The sequence below is a fragment of the Berghia stephanieae genome, chromosome 3 (assembly GCF_034508935.2).
Source record: "Berghia stephanieae isolate SIO BIC M18660-M18661 chromosome 3, UCSD_Bste_1.3, whole genome shotgun sequence".
NCBI lineage: Eukaryota > Metazoa > Mollusca > Gastropoda > Nudibranchia > Aeolidiidae > Berghia > Berghia stephanieae.
Window position 1 is genome coordinate 22,983,247 of NC_088362.1, and position 25,000 is coordinate 23,008,246.

Genomic DNA, 25,000 nt, shown 5'->3' on the forward strand with positions numbered 1-25,000 from the left:
ACATTGAGTATGCTCCGGTGTATGGGGTGAATTTTAATTCAGAAAAGTGAGTGGAGCAGACACTTATGTTGGTAACAACAAGATATGAAGTGAATAGAAAAGTGCCAGAAGACAATAGAGAATAAAAATTACTGCGTTTTGATTTTGTTTGTAGTGATTGTAACCATGCACTCGTGCACACATCAATGGCATGATGTGATTCGATTGGGTCGGTATGTGGAATGAATCAATTATTTTTGTATGAACATAACATGGATGAATGGACCAACTGATTAAAGGTTAAATATACGGGTGGATAGGATAATTCATTTGAAAGAGCACTCGCTTCACGTGTAAAGGGACCGAGATCGATCCCAAGCACAGTCGAGATTATTTGTTTTTCTGACCCCCTGTCCACCCAGTGCAGATTGGGAAGCTGAGTCTTTTAGATCTGGCGGAAAGTATTTTGATATAGATATGAGTCCCATCCAAAGGGTCGCAAGCAATTACTGTTATCCATTTCACGCTATATATAACCGGAATAAACTCCCGTCTCCATGGGCCCAATAGTCCTGAAGTTCTGCATAATGGATAATTGAATGGATTGGTAATTGGTTAAAGTCTTCTTCTTCTTCTTCCTCTTCTTCTTCTTCTTTCTTCTCTGGATACACTTTTATGCTCGTCGGAGAAGTATTTCATAAGGGCGACCGCCATTGTTCCGATAGTTTAGAATCTGTTACTCTGCGTCATTACGAGGGAAGTGACGTTACGAGTGTTGAAGCCTATTGCCAATCTGAAATATATACCAATGCCCGCTCCCGAAGTTTTCATTTAATTAAACAAACCTCCCTCCATGTAAATAATTCTATTCTCATCCCTTAGACTCGATAATAGGATGTTTATATTGGCCTGGAGAAAGACGGAATCGTCAGTTATCGATTTCAAACAAAGTAAGTTGCAAAACGACGAAATAATTGGCTGACACATAATCTAACCAGTTAATTGCCGCACCCTGGAAAAACACGTATTTAAAAACTTGGCCAGAAAACTCGTACTTCAATTATCGATCAATTTATAGAAAGAACCCTCATCTTGGCAAATAACTTGCAAACCTGGGATTTTGCACTTGGGACTTCTTCGCGAAGTCCCAGGTTTGAGATATTTTCTCATGATTAGTGTCATTTAAATCGATAGATATTTGAATGACGAGTTTTCTGGCCCAATTTTTAAAAAACGTGTTTTTCCAGAGTACGACAGTTTACTGGTTAATGTCAATGACTATAATGATAGTACGCCTAACAAGACAATCAGGCGTCAAGACAATACGCAAACACCCTTCGGGTTTTATGTATTTAATATATATATATATATATATATATATATATATATATATATATATATATATATATATATATAATATATATATATATATATTATTTTTAAAAGTATGTTTTCAGTTGAAGGAAAATCTGTTATGTATGTCATGGTGACAATTTTTTTGCAGCTTTATATCATAAAAGAAAAAGAAAATTATGCAGTGATTATTATCATCATCTTAGTTGACTGTTGACTCATTTTTAATTCAGTCACGTGATTTTATTTAGGTTATATTTATATACTGTTTATTTTCTTATGTGTTTGCATCGAGAAGACTGTTTGCATTGATATAGATGGCTCAGCGATACGATGTCTCGCCTTGTTACAAAGTCAAGCATTGCTGATTTTGACTATTGACCAGATGGGTGACAGTAAAAGGAGAGACTCTAGTCTTGGCGTTCTGTCCGCCGATAAGGCACTTCCCTTACATTACTCTAATTCTAATAGATTCATGCGTGAACGAGTAGCTGGCTAAATAAACAGGGGTGGGTATGATAAGACGATGTGCACTTTGTGCTTTGGGAATTTGCTTCCACATGATTTGCTTGGGTAATAAATGAAGCATGTCAAGTGTATATTATTTAATTTTAATTTTGATTTTCTCTCTCGTTATATTAAAACATTGTATTGATGCTCATTACAACTCGCATCAATACTCATGAAATAACAAACTGTAATAAAAGGCACTCATCGATTATCTGCTATATTGAACCTCATCAAACCAGGAATATGGGGCCAGTAAAGAATTCTCAATCTAAGTATTGCTATTTTATAACTCACGTGAATTTAATGATGGGTAAAGGCACGAACACATCAACAATATAATGTAGTTGTGCATTAGTGGGAACATTTTGAAATCGATTACGGATCGGATTATTATTCTTTTTTTTTTATTTATTTTTTTTTTTTGGCTATGCGACTTTGCCAAAATATCGTCTTTGTGACGTCCGCCACAAAAATAATACAAAATAGGTTGTTTGGGGAACAATAACGAAACGTTTCACTTCCATCAGGTTCTCTAGGTTAATTTATGATAAGTAAACAAAATCTATCTGATGATCTAGCATCAACATTATAGTAGTTATCGCTGTTTAAAATATCGAAAAGGTATGGACAAAATTGATACTCTGTCTACACTTTAATGTTTAAAAAAAAACAACAAACCTTTTAGAAACTATTTCTGCTATTCTATTGGAGCTAGATCTCCGGTTTAAAAAAATATTTTACATTATTGAAATGATATAAACTGGTAAAAACGAATTGTTTCCTTAATTTTTCAAGAACTAAACAAAAAAAAAATAAATTGGGGTATGTTTTTTGTGTGTGGCGAACATCACAAAAACAACATTTTGGTACAGACTCGTATACGGCGGATGTTGAATTTGTTTGTTTATTTGTTGTTTTAAAAAAAAAATCACTATCGTTTGTTTTTTTTTTTTTTTTAATGCGCTAACAGAAATCAGAGTGGATGTTGATGATGTTTGCTTTCAACTAAATCCCTCTTCTCGTTTGCAACTCACTGAATTCCAAAGCTATAGAACAGCCGATAAGTCTTGATGGGATGTAATCGATTTTGGACCGGATTGTTGGAGGAGTGTTGAATCGATTCCGTAAAAATTTTTGATGACACAAAGGGCTTATCTGTGGTTACTCAGTGGGAAATTCAGAAAAAGCGTGGAGCGGGCACTTACTTGTATCAATAATGATGAGCAAAATAGGGTATGTAGAAGTGCCAGATGAAAACTAGAGAATACTCAGGATACTCAGGATTCAATTGACACAACGCCCTCCGCCTGGCTGAGAGAGAGAGAGAGAGAGAGAGAGAGAGAGAGAGAGAGAGAGAGAGAGAGAGAGCGAGAGAGAGAGAGCGAGAGAGAGAGAGAGAAAAGAGAGAGGGAGAGGGGAGAGAGAGAGGTATATAGATAGAGAGTGTGAGAGAGAGAGAGAGAGAGAGAGAGAGAGAGAGAGAGAGAGAGAGAGAACAGTGAGCGGATGCTCTATCGACTGAACCATCCAGGCACACTACGATGGTTGTGAATTACTTCCACATTATTTAATAAATAATTGAGCTTTTATACAGTGCAATATCCGCTAAACGTACTTAAAGCGCGTTTACAAGGGGTACCTAGCCGACAGCAACACTTAACACGTAGAGTGAGACATGACGCCTGTTATGCGATATTACTCTTCTTCTAGGACAGAGACAATACTGTTAACGATTTGATACTCATTTGCACTTGAGATGACTCAACTATGTGCCGCTCATCGGCAATGAATGATATGGACATTTCGAGCTTCCCTTTATCAATAATTTGTTAAACGTGGTTTTGATTAATTTTGATAATGCAATCTCTTGAGATATTATGTATAATGCTGTTTGTTTATATATCAGTTATCTCATTCCTATTATCGCCATCAGCTGTTTATATATTCTGACGATGGTTTTTTCATCATGCATTACTCATGAGATTAAATGATAACACAGTATTAATTCACGTATAACAAATTATTGATAAAGGAGAAGAATCTTGTTAAAATAAAATATAAGTTTTTTCTCTTTCATCTTGGTATTTTATTTCTTGATTAATTTGTATATTTGTCATGAAAATGTTCTCACTGTAAAATAAGATAATAATAATAAAAAAAATTCCCTTTATTCATTCCATTGGTGGAATTTATCTCTTGGGTCTATTCTAAAGGAAGACTGGAATAACCCAGGCGTCAGCGAATTGCAGCGCCGCAAATTGAGCTAAGGCGAGGTGACTTGCTCAAGGCCACACAGCGCAGCGACGGTTGGTCGAACTCGGTAACTTTCGGGCACGAAGCAAAGACCGTAGCGCTGAGCCACGATACCCCCTGTAAATGATATTAGTAGCGAAACCAATAAATAAACTGGGAACTTTGACTTTAATTTGATAAGCTAAGATTTGAGGGACTGGAGGCAAAAAAACTGGAGATTCTAATCCGCGATTGCAACCCCCCCCCCCCCCTATCCTCTCCCTCTCCCGTCTCCCTATCAACCAAATCATTTGGCGGCTTGGTCAAGTCTGTCGGAAAATACTCAGTGTGAGATTTGATACTATGCAGTAAAAAAAACAAAACAACAACCAACCCCCCCCCCAAAAAAAAAAAAAAACAAAAAACAAAAACCCAAAAAAAAAAAAAAAAAACAAAAAAAAAAACATCAAAACATTGTAATTGTTTTATCTGTTTCTTGCTGTATAAACCTGATATACTATTCTGACCCCAGGAGCCCTATGTCTCTAAAGGATAAATCCAGGTTCCATATTGCCTTCAGCGATCTGTGCATTGCTGACCAGTGGCAACAATAGCCTCACTAATTAATTCTCGATTGCTTTCCGCTTCCCATCCATCCCCGACAGCTAGATTGTTATTACTGTGATGGCGTGATAGTGCTATCTAGTAGTTTTAACACTAATATTGTGATAATCGATAGGATGATGGCACCCCGCTGGTGACCTTGTTGTTACTGTTATGGATACTTCAGGAGTAGTAGTAGTAGTAGTAGTAGTAGTAGTAGTAGTAGTATAGTGTAATAGTAGTAGAGTGTAGTAGTATAGTAGTAGTTAGTGTATAGTAGGTATTTAGTAGTAGATGATTATGGTATTGTATAGTGTAGATATGGTCAGTAGTAGTAGGGTAGTAGTAGTGTAGTAGTAGTAGTATAGTGTATATAGTAGTAGTAGTAGTAGTAGTAGTAGTAGTAGTAGTAGTAGCAGCAGCAGCAGCAGCAGCAGCAGCAGCAGCAGTAGTAGTAGTAGTAGTAGTAGTATAGCGCTCAGGTTGTAATGATAATAGCAGCTGTAGTAGTTGTTGTTGTCGTAATGTTAATAATCTTTCTACACAACAAAAAAAGGCACTAATTACAGCGAAAATCAGGGTTCTATTATTGTAGGTAGCGTTTTATTATTATAATATGTATACTAGTTCAAACTCCAACCACGGAGTTTTTCATACTTTTATATACCCTTTCCTATATATTCTTTCATTCATTATCATTATGTCTGCATATTTTTCGGTGACAGGATAATGAAAGACAATCGCCAATCTGTGGTCGTATAGAATTGTATCATACCGTGTCCGGAAATTTAAAGTTCACTAATTAGCTAGGTTCATGGAACAGACAATTTCCATGAAGCAAAGCACTCTCTCTCTCTTCCATATTCTCTCTCTCTCTCTTCTCTCTCTCTCTCTCTCTCTCTCTCTCTCTCTCGTGTTATTTATATCATATTTATATATTATAGATAATAGTATATATATATATATAACATAACGAAAGATATTGATTATTATTATAAGTTACATTATTTATCCAGTATATGTCAGATTAACGGAAAGCAATGTTATGTCTAATTCCTACTTTTTCCCCCTATTTTCTGACGCTGACCTTTTCTAATTCTATCTCTCAAACTCAATTGTCATTTTCATGTCATTTATCCCTTCTGTTGGACTCTTATTCACTTCAGTGATTACAAACATGGCGCTTAATTCCAATATAAATATTATGTCAACTTGTAAACCCCCCACCCCGCATTTCATTACATCTCAGTAGTCGTTGAGAGCCATTAGGTTTCTATAGCGTGAAAAGGACAATAGCCATTGCTTGCGACCTTTTGGATTGGACGTTAGTCTATCGCAACGTAGTTTCCGCCAGATCTAACAGACACAGCTATCCAATCATTGCCGTGTGGACAAGGGGTCAGAAAAAGAAAACACTTCACCCAAGATCATTCTCCATCCCTTTGCTTGTAAAGCGAATGCTCTACCAACTGAGCTATCGGGAGCAAAACATACAGTAGTTTCTTGAACTTTGGATTCTGCCCCGCCTTTGAGTCTAAGTAAGTTTCTTCCATTGTGTCAGTCGCACGATCACAGTGAATCAGCTCCATAATTTACTTGCTTACCAAAATAATTAAACTATCATCTACTTCTTCATCTAGCTGGTCAATACTGCCGTACTCTGAAAAAAAAAAAAAAGAAAACCCCAAAACAAACACGTATTTACAATTTTGGCCAGAAAATTCGTCCTTCAAATATATGGATCGATTAAAATGACCCTCATCTTGGGCTTTCTGTAAATATTATAATTTAGCCTATTGGAGAGGGCCCTACACACTCCATCTTAGTCCATTGACTGGTTGGGAGGTCAATAACCCGCTAACTGTCTGCTGTACTCTGGAAAGACACGCATTTTAAGATTTGACCAGGAAACTCGTCCTTCAAATATCGATCGATTTAGATGACCCTCATCTGGGCAAACACTCTCAAACCTAGGGCGGAAGACCACGCGAAGTCCCAGATTTGAGAGTTTTTTCCTCAAGATCAGGGTCGTTTAAATCGATCGATATTTGAAGGACCCGGTTTTCTGGCCAAATCTTTCTAGAGTTAACTGGTTAATTAATGGGGTGCATGGGATGCAGACAGAAGTCACACCTAATTTCCTCCCAGCTTGCCGACCTTCTACAGCAACTCTGGCAACAGCATCATATTACATTCCCTGATGCTATCCTTCGTGTTTTCTTTGGGCTTCCTGTTCTTTGTCCATTGAGGGCCGAGGTACGCTGTAGTACTATCTTGCACAGTCCATCATTAGTGTAGGAGAGGTGCAACAAAACCGCAAGAAGAAAGGAAAAGAATAGCGAAAGAAACAAAAAACTATTGGGGTGTGAATACAATTGGGTGACTTTCAATATTATGAAAAATATACATTCATGAGAGTAAAATGAGTTCGCGTTTTCAATGAAAATTTAATAACTTCCCCATTCGAGCGTAAATATACATTTTTGCAAATTTCAAATGTGATGGTTTGCTCTATCTACTGCATTTCATTGTGTTTCTTTTGGTTTTATTTCCTTGCGATTCTTAAATCAGTCCGACGACATACATGTTAAGTGACAAGGAAGGCAACTGTAAGTCAATAATTTAAGGCAAGACGGCAAGTTTGTGAATAACGCCTTTTTCCAATTATTGCCAAGGATCTTGTTATTTTATATTGGTAGATTGAGATGACACCCCGAACATAAATATGCCAAAACGCCTTACAACGACGTGTCCTTATTTGCAGGTCTTACAGCCCAAATTGTTGTAATGGGAATACTCTCAAATCAATAGCAAACATGTCATTTAAAACTATGTTCACCATCAAATTCAGAAATTAAGGAGTAGGCACTGGTGTAAGATAAACGGGAAACCTCTGGTTTCTATTGATGGCACGTCGGTACTCAGGAGGTCTGAGGTTCGATCCCCAATTGAGAAAGATTGATTTGTTTTCCTTGTATTTTTTCTTTCTTCGTCTAGCGCTGTTTCATATACAATTTTGTCATATTATCTTAAACAATGTTTAACCAAGCCCATTGCGTTCTATTGTCAGACCTGCAAATATATGCACGTGGGTCTTACACTTTTTTTTTTTTTTGTTAATCTATCGATATGATATGAAAGATTTCGAGCCAAAACGAGACAAATGTATTTTTTCATTTTACGGCGGTATTGTGTGCTTACCCGTTTTTTTCCCTATCGATTCCTACAACAATATTTCTTATGTTATATGTAGTTCTTTTCTATTTTATTTCTTTTTCGATTTGCACTAGAAACAACCGTGTAATTCGTTCAATAGAGAATGGTTTCCACAAGACTTATATTATACATTCGTATAGAAGTCTATACTAAATATATGAATAATAGAGCTCAAATTTTCAATTTCTCTCTCTCTCTCTCTCTCTCTCTCTCTCTCTCTCTCTCTCTCTCTCTCTCTCTCTCTTTCTCTCTCTCTTTCTCTCTCTCTCTTTCTCTCTCTCTCTCTCACACACACAGACACACACACTCACACACTCGTTTCCGCCCTCCGTTCTCACACCCCTTACATAATCACCCTCCCCCCTTTCTCCCTCTCCCCCCCCCCTCTCTCTCTCTTTCTCTCTCTCTCTATCTCTCTCTCTCTCTCTCCATCTATACTTACCCTCTTTTACTTACTGCTTGTCCAGCATGGCCGCCCCCCCCCCCCCCCCCCCCATCAGGCCCCCGAAGCCAACCAATAACGCCGGTGGTGACGGATGCCGAGACGAGAGCTGTCAAATTACCCAGATAAACCGATCATAATATTGGACGGACCCTCCTTGGGTACCAATAACCTTTATCTCCTTCTTCCCTTCTATAGAAGGAACGGAATTAAATGTCACTCAGCTGTTTTTTGTTGTTTTTAGACAGCCATTTTGGTGATTAGTTCTCACTAACTTAATTTAAGCAGACTATAGATAGAATGCGCTTGGCCAAGGAGTTCACAACATTGCCATCCGGAAGTATAACGGACCAACACACAAACTCTGTGTAACCATGAACTTTTATAGTCTGGTTAATACAGTTTAGTGAGAACAACTCACAAACACGGATGGCAAAAACAATAACAAAGGCCTGAGTGACGTCATCTGCATACTATCTATAAACGTTCAAGATGACGGACCATCCTTGGGTACCAATAAACCTTTATCTCATTCTTTCCTTCTATGGAAGGAACGGAATTAACGTCCCTCAGCTGTTTGTTTTTAATTATTTGACAGCCATTTTGGTGATTAATTCTCACTAACTTAATTTAAGCAGACTATAAACGTTCAATGTGCGGCTATGTAGTCTAGTGGTATGACACTCACTCGCTTTCGGTTCGGAAGGTCCTGGGTTTCGAGTCTCGCTCCGCGCATAGTTGATTCCTTGGAAAAGGCTCTTTACTTACATTCTCTCACTGTACTCAGGTGTAAAATGAGTACCTGTCTGTTAACAGCGTTGTCTCTGTCGGGAAACATTGTAGTATCACCTAACAGGCGTCGTGTCTCGTTCTATAAATATGCGTGTTGCTGTCGGTCAGGGACCCTCTGTAATGCGCTTTGAGCACGTTTAGTGGATATTGAGCTATATTTAAAAAGCTCAAAGCTCAAGGCTACTCACAGTTTTGTGTGTTGGTACGTTATATCCGTCTGGCGGATGTTGTGAGCATTTTACCTAAAAGGCATCAATACTGCCGTACTCTGGGTGGGAAAACCCGTATTAAAAAAATTGGCCATAAAACTCGTCCTCCAAATATCGATCGATTTAAATTATTCTCGTGTTGGTAAAACCTCTCAAACCTGGGACTTCGCGAAATTTTGGCCAAAAAACCTCGACCTTCAAAGATTGATTGATTATAATGACGCTCATCTTGGCAAAAACTCTCAAACCTGGGACTTCACGAAGTACCAAGTGGAAATAATACAGTATGGCTGTCACTTACAACGACCACGATTGAAAAGAATTGAATATGGGACGCTTTTTCGGCATTTTTTTTCGACCTTTGGTTGTATCTTGCGTAATAAGTGGATTAAAAGAATGAAACTTGAAGAGCAAATTAGGATGGTGTTTTGTAAAATACGGGAAAAGTACTCGTCATATTCATATGAAATTTTACAACCAAAAAGAAGAAATGTTCATGTATTACCTTAACAGCGACAAAACCTCCACGCCCGGTAGTTTTAGAAATATTTTACTCCAAAGAGTAAAAATCTATTTTTAACGGTCTTCTGGTAATCGCACGAGTTTTGTCGCTTGACATAATCTAAAATGACCTTTTTTCTAACTGTGTGCCAACTTTCAGTCATATTCATCGATAAACAGCGTCGTAATTAATTTTTTTAAATAGCATATACGAAACGGCTTCGTCCCATATTTTGACGCGAATTCGGTCACTTCGTGAGCGAAAAAGAGGCCCAAAGATTTGTGCGGGATAGTCATTGCTAAATAATATTATAGAGTATTTGATCGCCGGGTTTAAGCGGTGGAAAGAATGACAGAAATTATCACGAGCACGCAAATCTGTCGGGTTAGTTTACAGGTTTGCTAGTCTAATGTCGCAGAAAATAGAAAAGTCGAAAGCGTCTTGTCATTTTGTATAACAGCTTGGGGAGGCAATTGCTTAGCAGTCTAAAGGAACAAAATAAATTCAAATATTTAAAAATCCATTAAACGCTATATAAATGATGTTGACGATGTAGATCTTTTATACGAGAAATTTTGTATTAGTAAAATAACTAAAATATTAAATGACCAGAATCATCCACTAAGACCATCAGTTATTATGTCAGGAAGGAGTGGTCGCCCTTTCTCTATTTCAACAAAAACAGAGAAGACACCGAAAATCTTTTCTGCCGTCCAGTATTAGGCTTTATAACAACAAACAATAATCATTTTATATAATTATTTCTCATTTTTACTTTCAAATAGTGTAAATATTAATGTATTAATTTATTTGTTTTGCAATCTTTTCAATTTTCAATTTATAGTGACAGTTTTAACAATTTTAACTGTTGAAATTATTCATATTATAAAGCGCTGCTCTGGTTCGGGAGCTGCTCCTTTTTTATATGCTACATCCTATTCCCATTGTATTTTTTTTTATCTTATTGTCTAAATTATAACATGTCTGTACAAAAAATTTCCTTTTTGGGATGCAATAAAGTATTATTATTATTATTATTATTATTATTATTATTATTATTATTATTATTATATTATTATTATTATTATTATTATTATTATTATTATTATTATTATTATTATTATTATTATTATTATTATTATTATTATTATTATTATTATTATTATTATTATTATTATTATTATTATTATTATTATTATTATTATTATTATTATTATTATTATTATTATTATTATTATTATTTATTATTATTATTATTATTATTATTATTATTATTATTATTATTATTATTATTATTATTATTATTATTATTATTATTATTAATATTATTATTATTTTTATTATTATTTTATTATTATTATTATTATTATTATTATTATTATTATTATTATTATTATTATTATTATTATTATATATTATTATTATTTATTATCATTATTATTATCATTATTATTATTATTATCATTATTATTATTATTATTATTATTATTATTATTATTATTATTATTATTATTATTATTATTATTATGAACATATAGGTATAGATCGACGCACACTTCTTTGCAGCGCTGAAAACCCAATTCATTATGGGCTCATTGCAATAGAAATCTCAAAAAAAAATTTTTTTTAAATGACGCAAAATATTCTATATGATAACAATGTTAAACTAGGCCCATTATTGGGTTAGGACTTGAATATATGTTCACGTCGATATAGATGTAGAATAGTTGGAGAGGAAGGGGGAAAAGAGGGGAAACTATTATTCGATGGTTATTTCTTATCGAGATGGGAGAGCGCATCACTCAGCCACTAACACTTCACCAGTCAGAAAGCAAGTGCGGATATGTGGTGGTCTTGTGGTATGACACTCCCTGCACTTTCGGATCGGACGTTCCTAGGTTCGAGCCTCGATCGGCGCATAGTTGAGTCCTTGGAAAAGGCTCGTTACTAACATTCTCTCAACGCACTCAGGTGTAAAATGAGTAGCTGACCATTAACAGCGTTGTCTATGGTCGGAAAAAAAATGTAATATCTCCTCACAAGTACCATGTCTCGTGGGGGGGGGGGGGGGGGGGGGGGGGGGGGTCGAAGCCAGTTTGAAACGGTTTAATGAATGATATAGGTTTTCAGAAACCAGACAATTTGTTACAAAAAAATATTGATTAGTTATTTATTATTATTATTATAATTATTATTTTATATAACGCCAGTAACCACAAAAAATGTTCATTCATTCGACTATAAAATCAGACTACGGCATGGCAGTATAGTTGGGTAGTCATCTGGACCATTGGGTTCAAAACAGACATCTGGACTATTGGGTTCAAAATAGTATTCAGGACCATTGGGTTCAAAATAGTCATCTGGACCATTGGGTTCAAAATAGTCATCTGGACCAGACCACTATATTTTATATTTTGTTTACTCTAGTTCTTTATGGGACATCAATGTTTTTGTTTATTCATGTTTAACACCACTAGCACATTATCTCATTCGTCTGTAATGTTCCATTCATCCTGTTTTGTTGATAAAGGGGAAACCTGAAACGTCCATTTTATCTTTTTTTTTTCGTATATTAAATTGAAGCTTACATTCCATTTCACATCGTTACTTACACCTTAGAAAATAGACGAGTTTACCGTAATATATTTTCTTTCCAATGTGTTTTCCATCTTTACTCCCCGTTCCAAGTCCGTCGTCTTTTCTTGTCATAATAAACGACCATGATGGCATTTTTGGGGACTGCCAGGCGTAATCTTCTTATTCTTATACTATAATAATATAGGCCCACGAACCCATCCACAGTGTTCATCGACCTCTCCAGCCATTACATTCTATTACATTAATCAGATTAAATTGGGACATTAGTACTGTCGATGACCTAATCTGCCGCGCACTGACGAAACGCATTTTTTTCTCTCATTTTGCGCAGACAGCTTTTACATCTTTTTACTTACTTAATCGCCATCGTTCATCACTCACTCACACTCAATCCTCTGTGCGCCGTCGGATGCTTGAAGCAACAGCAAGTGATCGCCAAATGTTCTCAGACATTCGCTGCACGAGTTGCAGTCTGTAGGCTGAGATCCTGGGCTTTTATTTCTCTCTGAACAGAGTACTTCTCCAGGTTTCCTTAGGTTCCTTTTCCCTTGTGGAGTCCACAGCACAATTTTCCCAGTTTTCTGGAAGCGATCCTCGTGGTAATGACATTTGGCTGAAAGATTCTTCGCAGACGACGTTTGATCTGCACTTCTAACTTCTGTTCTGTATTTATTGTCTTCCAACATTTTGATTGAAGCATACCGTGTCGTGCATGTGGGTGCATATAAGGCAGCTACCAAGGACTTCCATTGTAAGAGCGTACGCTTATGCAAAAAGATTACACGAGAATTCTAGTGATCAATTATTCCAGCAAATGAATTGAATGTATTTAAGAAGCAGGTATTCCGGTGAAACTTGGTCAATATTTAATGGGTTAAGGACAGTTTTACGTCCTAATTTAATGGAATGGTCATTGTGTTGAGTACTAGAAAATTTCTTTGATTGGTGTTAATTGGTATTTGGGAATAAAATAATCAGATTGTAGTTGGTTTTTGTTATTTGGGCATAAAAAGTGACGTTTACCAAAATAATATTTTATCCTAAAAGGTGGGGTTTAGCATTAATATTTAAGGATTTAACGTTTTGAGTTAAGTATGATTCGCTTTTACTTTTAGGGGGCCGGTTTTAGACTGACATGGGGCGGTCAAAATCAGTAGGAGGAGTGGTTTGAAGAATTGTGGAAACAGTTTACAATAGGGTATAAAATAGAGTGTTTCTGACCAAACCGGGATTCTACTTTACTTTGGGCTGCACATTTTTACTTTAAACTTTTTGTGCTCACTATCGTTGACTGCATGTCTTATTTTGGACTGAGTATATTTTTGACATAAATTGTGTCGAATTTGTAAGTTGAATTTTTAAAGTCTTGAATAAAGCCAATGAAAAGCCACTAAACGAGTCATTAGCCTTTATATATTTGTGCAACTACGCCGCACTGTTTGCGAAGGTGCACAAGTTCGGTAAAGAATTTGCGGATTGGGTCGATCGTCATAACAGAGTAGTGTGAGCACCATTACAAGCTGCTGCCTCCATTCTGCAACACACACATCCATCTTTACATCTTATTATGTCCATCGATTATTATTATTATCACCCCCGAAATGTTAAAATATTTTCAAAGAAATCCCAGTTTTAAGATTAAAAAAAAGAAGACGGGAGTCAATATAATCGATTGAAACAATACTGTGAAGAGAAAGATTTCTGACCAAAATATCAATAAAGAGTTTTGTCGGTGTCCGGCAATAAATCATAGTGTTCTTATCTTTTCTCTGGTTCTTAACGTTATATTAAATCATCTCCGACCTCTTCGCTTTCCTTTCTTCGTCTCTTTCTTCATGTACGGCTATGTGGTCTTGTGGTATAATACTCGCCCTCAGATCAGAAATCCAGGTTCGAGTCCCGCTCCCATATTCTCTTACCGTACTCAGGTGTGTAAAATGTTTATCTGACCGTTAACAGCGTTGTATCTGGAAAAAAAATTGTATCAACGCCTGACAGGCGTCATGTCTCGTCCTACATGTTAAGTGTTGCTATTGACTAAGGGCCCCTTGTAAAGAAAGCTCTTTGAGAAAGTTTTGTGAATATTACCCTATATAAATGCTCCTGTTTATGTTAAGAAAATAAAACAACACCCCGTTTTGTCAGTGCCCGGCAATTAATTGTGTTCTCGTCTTTTAATGCTATATATTATGTACGAGTATATCAAAAAATCTCTTATCAGACTGTGCGCTTTCCTTTCTTTGTTTCACGTTTCCTGGCTACGATAGAATCTCGTTTGTATCGTCACGTTTGGGACATTGGCAATATTTTATGTTATATCTATCCACAATATTTATCAATATAAGTAAACACAGTTTCTGGGGTATCCTGGTGGCTCGATCGGTAGAGAACTCGCTTCACACGCAAAGGCACCGAGATCAATTCCTAGTGAAGTCGAGATTTTTTTTCTTCTGACCCTCTACCCACTGTCCAGCCAGAGTGATAATGTAGTTGGTCTCTTTGATCCGGCGGAAAGTAATCTGCGATAGATTAGCGTGCTATTAAAATGGTAGCAAGCAATTGGCATAGCTCGTTTCACGCTATAAAAAACAAAAAAAAACAAAAACAGAATAAACTCCGACTAGTGGGTCTTTTGTCTTCGAAGGACCACTGGTTTTTTTTTATCGTCACGTTTGGGATAGTGGCAATATTTGACTTCATAATTAATTATGTCGACTCGATTTATCTTGAAGTAAACAAAGTTCCCGTTTATCGCCGCAGTGGTGTAGCGGTGAGGTCTTGGACTCACGATTACCTAGTTTTATCCGGGGGTTCAAGCGTGGGACAGTATGGCAATAAATTAATAATAAATAAAATTCCCTTTATTCCTCCCCAAGGGGAAATTTTTCTTTAGGATCTATTCCAAGGGAAGACTGGAATAACCCAGGCGTCAGCCACAGTGCAGCGCCGCAAATTGAGCTACGGTGAAGGTGGCTTCCTCAAGGCCACACAGTGCAGCGGTAGGTGATCGAACTCGGTACCTTTTGGTTTACGAAGCAAAGACCACGCTGCCCCAAGGACCAAGCATTTTTTACTGTCTGTCCAGCGTTACCGAAACCGGGATAAACCCCCTGCTCCCGAGATCTTGTTGCTGTGAAAGATTATAAATCAGGTCTTACTCGTCTTAAATAAAATTGATGATAAACGAGATTGCCAGAATGCGTTTGTCACCGATTATGCCCCTTAGTTGTGTCCAACACAGTAAACACTACTATAAGGACAGCTCAAATAATAATATGAAATATCTCCATGTTAAAGGGCTTGATGATTTCTACGAGTGAACAAAACTCATAAATCACTCATCGAGACAACATAGAAAACAAGCCACAACAGTGCGATGCTTGTCCCTTTTGAGTGGGGCTTTTTGTGCTTATTACTCAGTCACTGATCAAGGGACTGAATCAGGCAAGAAACGCATTCACTCTATAGTGGGGGCCGTTATGTCTGCATTGTTGTCTTTATTTAAGCTCAGTGATGTGTTTTTTTTCTCTATCTGTGGGGGGAGGGTGGAAAAGGGAGTGGGGGGGGGGGGGGGGGAGGAATGTATGGATTTGGAAGCGGCACTCAAAAGCTTACTCTATCCATCTTTCCATGAAGTGTTCATCCGGTTGTATAGCCATATTTATCCTTCCATCGATCTGTCTGTCCATTGTTCATTATTATAGGGATGGAGCATTTATAGCGTCGTCGTATGGAGGTTATTCGGGTGGAGGTTATTATTTGGGTACCCTGTATGTGTCAACCTTTCCTTCGCGTCCCTTTAAATAAAAAAATGGAGTCAGAGGCAGAAGGACCATGATACATTTCATATTTTTTGTTAAAGAAAGATAAACGGTAGATTTTTTTTATGTAGCACAATTTAATTTTCACTTAATGTGTTCAAAGTGATTTACAACGGGTAATATATATAACTTTGTTTTCTTTGAACGTTTTAACACACCATAGGATATTTATATGGTCTTTTACCCTCTCCTTACCACCTACAGAAAAATCGTCACATTTGTTGCGATATAATATGCATTTTTTCTTATTCAGATTTATTTTGTACATCACAATGTTCTTTGTTTAATTAATAAGAACATAAAGTTGTTTTGTAGAGAGATTGTTTGAGTTTAAAAAGTCAATGTTTCTGCTGGGCAAGCCTGTCATTTTGGGAAAACACTGGAAATGATCGGTAAGGGGAGAGTTAAATATAAAAAGTGTGGATACTATAGTCATAAGACATGCAGGGAATAGAGAAGTGCCAGACCAAAAACATGAAAAATATCACGGTGTCTGGGTGCCAGAACAGGGAACTAACTGGTGCGGCACCCATCGCCTGGCGGACTGACCGACAGACACTGAGAGAGAGAGAGAGAGAGAGAGAGAGAGAGAGAGAGAGAGAGAGGGGGAGAGAGAGAGAGAGAGAGAGAGGAGGAGAGAGAGAGAGGAGAGAGAGAGAGAGAGAGAGAGAGAGAGAGAGGGAGAGATATGTGGATGGTTCAGTGTTAGGGCGCTGCTTGTGTGGCTATGTAGTTTTGTCATATGACACTCGCCTTCGGATCGGAAGGTCCTGGGTTCGAGTCTTGCTTTGAACGGCGCATTGTTGAGTCCGTGCAAAGGATTCTTTACTCACCGTACTAATGTGTAAAATGAGTACCTGGCCGTTAATAGCGTTGTCTCTATCGGAAATAAAATTGAAATATCTTCCAACTGGCATCACGGCCCGTCCTACATGTTGAGTGCTGCTCTTGGCTGGGCCCCTTGTAAAGCGCCTTGAGCATGTTTAGTGGATGCTCACGTTTTTGAAAGCTCTTTCGCTCACTAACCTATTTCGATCAACCTGGCGGTGTGTGCCGTACCAGTTTTGCACTGAGCTTGACTCCCAAAGACCGGGATCATTTAAAAAAATCCTGTTTTCATCTCGCTCTTCTTTATTTCTTTATTCCCATCTATTAGATTCCCCGATTGGTTGAAAATGAGGAAGGGGGGAAAGGGGGAGGGGGGGGGGGGGTAGAAGGGATGGGGATCTTAAGTTGATATCTTTTTCTACGGCTTCGTTCATTTAAGATTATTATATGAGAAAGTGAGAGAGAGAGAGAGAGAGAGAGAGAGAGAGAGAGCGAGAGAGAGAGAGAGAGAGGGGGGGGGGGGGGGGGGGGGAAGTTCATTGACATTACGATTTGACGACAATCATTACGTGTATTTTGACTACTGCAATTCTTCTTCTTCTTCTTCTTCTTCTTCTTCTTCTTCTTCTTCTTCTTCTTCTTCTTCTTCTTATTCTTCTTCTTCTTCTTCTTCTTCTTCTTCTTCTTCTTCTTCTTCTTCTTCTTCTTATTCTTCTTCTTTGTTACTCAACGCTTTGTATTCATAAATAAATCAGAACTCCCTCGTGTAGTAGTGGAATTTGGGGGGGGGGGGGGGGGGGGGGGGGAGGGAGAAGAAGAGGACAGTGAGGAAGGATGTTAAATCCACAAAATGTTAAGTATTTTTTCATGTTATTTTTTCAATTTCATAAAAGAACAGATACGTCACTTTAACTTTCAGCGGTAATATTTTTTTCGACCTGCAAAAAAAAAAAAAACTAACCCAAAAAAAACACCCAAACAAACAAACAAACGAGCTTTTATATAGCGCAATATCCACCAAACGTGCTCAAAGCGCTTTACAGAGGGTCCCTGGCAACAGCAACACGTAACGTGTTGAATGAGACATGACGCCTGTTAGGCGATATTACAAAAAAAAATTCCGACAAAGACAACGCTGTTTACGGCCGGGTACTCATTTTATACCTGAGTATGGTGAGAGATTGTGAGTAAAGAGCCTTTTCCAAGGACTCAACTATGCGCCGATCGAGGCTCGAACCCAGGACCTTCCGATCCGAAAGCGAGTGTCATACCGCTAGACCACATAGCCGCACAAGGCTTGACAAGGCTTTGGTAAAAAGCAATAACAAAACCAAACCATAAAATCAAGTCATTGGTACTACAATAAACTACAATGCTGTATAGAGGCATAGGCCACACGAAGTTCCGTTTCTGTAACGTTAAACCGCAACAATTGCTTATCCCCTCTGGAAAGGACGCTAGTTTATAATAATAATAATAATAATAATAATAATAATAATAATAATAATAATAATAATAATAATAATAATAATAATAATAATGAAGAAGAAGAAGAATTTGAAAAAAAAAAAAATTCCGACTTATTTAACACGCTAGCTGCCGTACTCTGAAAAAAATAATCAAACAACTCAAACTCCCCAAACACTCTAAAACCTGGGCCTTCCCGGAGTGTTTGGTAAGACGATGGTCATTGTAATCGATCGATATTTGAAGGACTTGTTTCCAGGCCAAATTGTTCAATACGTTTTATTTATTTTCTCATTTGCGGCAGTACTGGGTACCTTAAGGGGTCTCGTTTGCTTGAGAGTCGAGTCTTCTATTAACTCTCTCCTTACCAACCATAGAAAAATCGTCACATTCGTTACGATGCAACCGACAATTTTCTCATTCTGATTTCTCTTGTACATCACAAAATGTAAAGGCATGCTTTGATTACAACTATAAATATTAAACACTGTGTTGTAGACATCATTTTGCTGAACAGCATTCTGTATAGAATGCACTTGTTACTTTTTTGTTTGATTAGGAAAAGTATATTTTTGTGTCGGGTGGATGTGAATTTTCGGGGGAAATCTATAAATAGCTGGTAAGGAGAGGGTTAAATAAGCTATCGAGATCTCCAAGAGCCCTCAGTGTGTCTTGATTAAAAATCTTATTGGATTTAATAATGTATTTTGTTGCCGAGTTTTTATTGAAGCATGAAAGGAAAATAAAAAAAATGGATTTCGGGTGGTTGGAGTAGTAATAGGCGAGATTATTAACAATGGTATGAAACTTTATCGTTCGATTTGGCACATTGCCCTGATTTCAAAATGATGCATCGATTCACAATATATTACACAGAAAGCTTTTATTAAAGCACATAATCCCCTTCACTGTTATGCTTATTGAACTCGTACTCACGCAAACGCACGCACACACAAATACACATACACAACCACACACATACACACACACACACACACACACACACACACGCACATACATATACATTCATCTCGTCTTCATTTTTTTTCGCCTTTGTATGTCGATCTCGAGATTTTACTCGCTCGTCGTCATAAATCTCTGTCGCGCAAAGCAGGAGTGGTCCTTCAAACTTATATATTATATATATATATATATATATATATATATATATATATATATATATATATATATATATATATATATACTGCCTCTGTTTCTTTACATGTCCGAACCATTTGAATCATATATATAATATATATATATATATATATATATATATATATATATATATATATATATATATGTCATGTCTCGTTCTGATTGTTACGCGTTGCTGTTCGTCAGAGACCCTTTGTAAAGAGCTTTGAGCACATTTAGTGGATATTGCGCTATATTAAAGCTCAATTTTATTATGTCAACAATCTCGAGAACTCACAATTCCACACCCTTTCACCCGCTGAGTCTCCTTTCCCTCCCGACTATTATGTTTATTTATGTTTTCTTCTCTATGTTCTCTTGCCTATTTCTTGCTTGCTGTCCATTCATATGTTATTGATATCTCCGTCACATCCCCCTTTCCGTTCCGTGTCTTCAGATCACCATCACCCCCCCCCCCCCCCACCCCATCTCCGTCTGGTTTATATCACCTCCTCCCATAATATTCATGAGTATATGATTTATTTATGATGTCGTTACGTCATGTCTGCTTTATTGTTCTTCCGAAATCTCATCTCTCAGATTATATATTATGGAAAAACCCATGTCATCCTGGCGCGATCTAAGACTGCACCTACATTTTGAAATGCAAACTTTTTCAAATTATCTGCTATTGATATTATGGGAGACAAAGAATTCTGGCTATAGAATGATATTATAAGAAAAAACAAAACGACAACACAAAATCAAAACAGAAAGACAAAAAAAAAAAACCCAAAAAAACAAAGGACAAAAAACAAACAAAAACAAATACGAAAACAAATAATAAATAAATAATAAAATAAAATTCCCTTTATTCATCCCATAGGGGAAATTATTCTCTAGGGTCTATTCCAAGGGGAGACTGGAATAACCCAGGCGTCAGCCGCAGTGCAGCACCGCAAATTGAGCTAGGGCGAGATGGCTTGCTCAAGGCCACACAGCGCAGCGGCGGGTGATCGAACTTGGTACCTTTCGGGTACGAAGCAAAGACCGTACCGCTGAGCCACGCTGACCTCACAAAACAATTTTTTAAAAAATCAATCCCCAAAATTAAATAAACAATATTATAACAAATGAAGAGTGCTTTTCCAAAACTCCCTCCTCACTGTTTGTCCCATTGTGAGGTATTGAGGATTATTTCCCTTAACATTTCTCATTTGGTCTATTCTTTCATCATATTTTTAAACTCCAAATTGACACAAATCTAAGGAAAGTTTTGTGCCAATCGATGCTTAAAATAAAGTTTACATTTCGAATTATCTCACGGATGGAAAATCTCAAACGAAAGGGAGATAGAAAAATTCGCCTTTACGAGTTTTGGAAAACCAGCCTTCAAATGAAAACAAACTAATAAGTAAAAGGTAACGTACAGCAGATTTCCTTTGGGCAAAACACACACTTCCATCATATCTGACCGTGATGGAATGAAAAGTAAATAGTGGGAGATTGATCCTCCTAGAGAAAATTTTTATTTATAAACTTTATATATTTTTCTACTTAAACATTATTGTTCAATTGCGTGTCTTCTATCCCCCTATATTTTTTTCCAACATGCTTTCTGTCTTTGTCTTAGGATGAGATTACTTGGTTTTGTTCTTGCCCTTGCCGTATACCCTGGCTGGAAGGGAAACAGTCAAACATATCGTTAGCGTTTTGGGAGATTATATTTTTTTCTTGTAAATCATCTCTCTTTTATGCATTGTATTGTTTTTGTTTTACATATTTGTAAACGTTTGAGTGTGTTCCTCTTTGTGGGGAGATGTGCTTGTGTCAGGATGAGACATTTAGGTGATCTCAAACTAAGTACACTGACAGTGTGTTCCTGGAATCTTCATCTGTTCCATATTTGAACTGATCCCCTCTGTCTTCCTTTTTCTTGGGTACTAATTGTAATTCTGGAACTTTTTACTATCCCAACTTCTTCCTCTTTACTGGCGCTGATATGACCTTGATATGTACAAAGCACCGTAAAACTCTTTAAATAATTTTTTTTTAATTAAAAAAATCATTGTTCAAGAGAGAAAATCACAATGGACATGCGTTTGTGAGGGCTCGCATTAGCTTTTCCTTTCAAAGTCGATACAGTCCTTCAAAGACATGGGGCCTATTGGAGACGGGGTTTATTAAGGTTTTTATTCAGGTTTATAAAGCGTTAAACTGACAATAGCCGTTGCCCGCTACCCACCGGATAGGAGCTAGTCTACAGCAACGTAAAAGGGGGAGGGGGGCATTTTAATTCATTGATATATTATAAAGTCAAAGATTTCTGGCCATTATAAATTATAAAAAAGAAGCAAGAAACAAAACAAAACGAAAAGAAAGTGAGAGAGCAAAAAAAAAAAAAAAACAACAACAACAAAAAAAAACAAAAAAACAAAAAAACAAAACAAAACAAAACAAAACAAAAAAACAAACAAAAAACAACCCCCAAGTAAACGACAACAAATAAAAACAAACAAGTAAAAGGTACCGTACAGTAGATTTCCTTTGGGCAAAACACACACTTCCATCATACGAGGGCTCTTTCAGAAATAACCGAAAAATGCCCATTGCTCAGCAACCAGTGGAGATTTTTTAATTCTGTAAACGACATGATATTCCTTATTTCCTTACGGATATTCCCAGAAATTATGAACTGCATCATTTTTCACAATGAATTTCTAGACGATTTTAAAGATGGCTGCCCACCTTGAAACTTGGTCAAAGGAGGAAATCAGAGCTGTCATACGATTTTTGAACACCAAAAGTCTGAATCCTACCGAAATTCATAAAGAACTTCAGAGTGTATATGGTGAGCATGTTATAAGCCGTACACAAGTCTATCACTGGTGTAATTTGTTTGAAGCCGGCCATTCCGACTTGACAGACAGGGAAGGGAGAGGGCATTCGATAACTGCGACGTCAGAAGACAATGTGAAGCGAGTTGATGAGCTTATTCGTCAAGACAGGAGGTTGAAACTTCATGAAATCGCAAGCAGTCTTGAAATTTCGGAAACTTCTGCCCATAGAATTGAATTTGATGAACTTGGCTACAGAAAAGTCAACGCAAGATGGGTTCCTAAGCAATTGACAGACAATCATAAAGAACAAAGATTGGACATCTGCAGGGAACACGACAACGCTACACCCCACACAGCACGAGTGACGCAAGGTTGGCTAGAGAAATATGGATGGGAGATTTTGCCACACCCACCACACAGTCCAGACCTCGCACCATCTGATTATCACCTCTTTGGGCCACTGAAACGTGAGCTGGCAGGAAAGCGCTTTGATGTCGATGAAGAGCTTGTTGACCATGTGCGGAAATGGCTACAAAACCTTGACGGAAATTTCTTCCGAGAGGGTATCTATTCCATGGTGCGGCGTTGGCAGAAGTGTGTCGACAGACTTGGCTGTTACGTAGAGAAATGAAGGACGAGTCAAGGTATGAACACGTGCAAGAATTTTGTTGATAGCATAAAAAACGCTGATTTTACAGGCATTTTTCGGTTAATTATGAAAGAGCCCTCGTATCTGACCGTGATGGAATGAAAAGTAAACAGTGGAAGATTGATCCTCCTAGAGACAATTTTTATTTATAAACTTATATATTTTTCTACTCAAACATAATTGTTCTACTGGGTGGGGTTCCTGACCTCCCATAGTGGGCAGGGAGGCACTTAGGGTGTCTTCTATCCCGCTATATTATTTTCCAACATGCTTTCTGTCTTTGTCTTAGGATGAGATTACTTGGTTTTGTTCTTGCCAGGCCGGATACCCTGGCTGGAGGGGAAACAGTCAAACATATTGTTAGAGTTTTGGGACATTATATTTTTTTTCTTGTAAATCAGCTCTCTTTTATGCATTGTATTGTTTTTGTTTTACATATTTGTAAACATTTGAGTGTGTTCCTCTTAGTGGGGAGATGTGCTTGTGTCAGGATGAGACATTTAGGTGATCTCAAACTAAGTACACTGACAGTGTGCTCCTGGAATCTTCATCTGTTCCATATTTGAACTGATCCACTCTGTCTTCCTTTTTCTTGGGTACTAATTGTAATTCTGGAACTTTTTGCTATCCCAATTTCTTCCTTTTTACTGGCGCTGATATGACCTTGATATGTACAAAGCACAGTAAAACTCTTTAAATATTTTTTTTTTTAAAATTAAAAAAATCATTGTTCAAGACCGAAAATCACAATGGACATGCGTTTGTGAGGGCTCGCATTCGCTTTTCCTTTCAAAGTAGATATAGTTCTTCAAAGACATGGGGCCTATTGGAGACGGGGTTTATTAAGGTTTTTATTCAGGTTTATAAAGCGTTAAACTGACAATAGCCGTTGCCCGCTATCCTCTGGATAGGAGCTAGTCTACAGCAACGTAAAAGGGGGAGGGGGGCATTTTAAATCAATGATATAATAATATAAAGTCAAAGATTTCTGGCCATTAAAAATTATAAAACAAGAAGCAAGAAACAAAACAAAACGAAAAAGAAAGTGAGAGAGAAAAAAAAAAAAAAAAAAAACGAAAAAAAAAAAAACGAAAAAAAAACGACCCCCAAGTAAACGACACAACAAATAAAAACAAACAAGTAAAAGGTAACGTACAGTAGATTTCCTTTGGGCAAAACACACATTTCCATCATATCTGACCGTGATGGAATGAAAAGTAAACAGTGGGAGATTGATCCTCCTAGAGACAATTTTTATTTATAATCTTTATATATTATTCTACTCAAACATAATTGTTCCAAGAGAGAAAATCACGACAATGGACATAAAAAAAATATATATATATATATATATCCGAACATCTGTTTGTGAGGCCACTCACTGGCTTTTCCGTTCAAAGTAGATGTAAAGCTTCAAAGGCTTGCGGCCTATGGAGAACGGGGTTTGTTCTGGTTTATGATATGCAGCGTTAAACTGAAAATAACAGTTGCTCGCTACCCTCTGGATAGGAGCTTGTCTACCGCGAGTAGAAGGGGTGGGGGCAAAACACACTTCCTTCATATCTGACCGTGGTGGAATGAAAAGTAAACAGTGGGAGATTGATCCTCGGGAGACAGTTTTTATCTATAAACTAATATGTATAGATAGCATGCGCTTGGCTAAGAAGCTCACAACATTGCCATCCGGAAGTATAACGGAAAAAACACACTAAACTGTGTAACCATGAACTTTTATAGTCTAGATAATACAGTTAAGTGAGAATTACTCATAAACGCGGATGGCAAAAACAGTAACATAGGCCCGAGTGACGTCAACTTC

At 37.2% G+C, this 25,000-nt stretch overlaps 1 protein-coding gene across 8 annotated transcripts in view; it reads left to right on the forward strand.

Annotated features, from left to right (window-relative positions):
• The window catches only part of LOC144967356 (rabphilin-3A-like), a 160,855-nt gene that overhangs the window by 62,065 nt on the left and 73,790 nt on the right, over positions 1-25,000 (forward strand). The window lies entirely within an intron of this gene.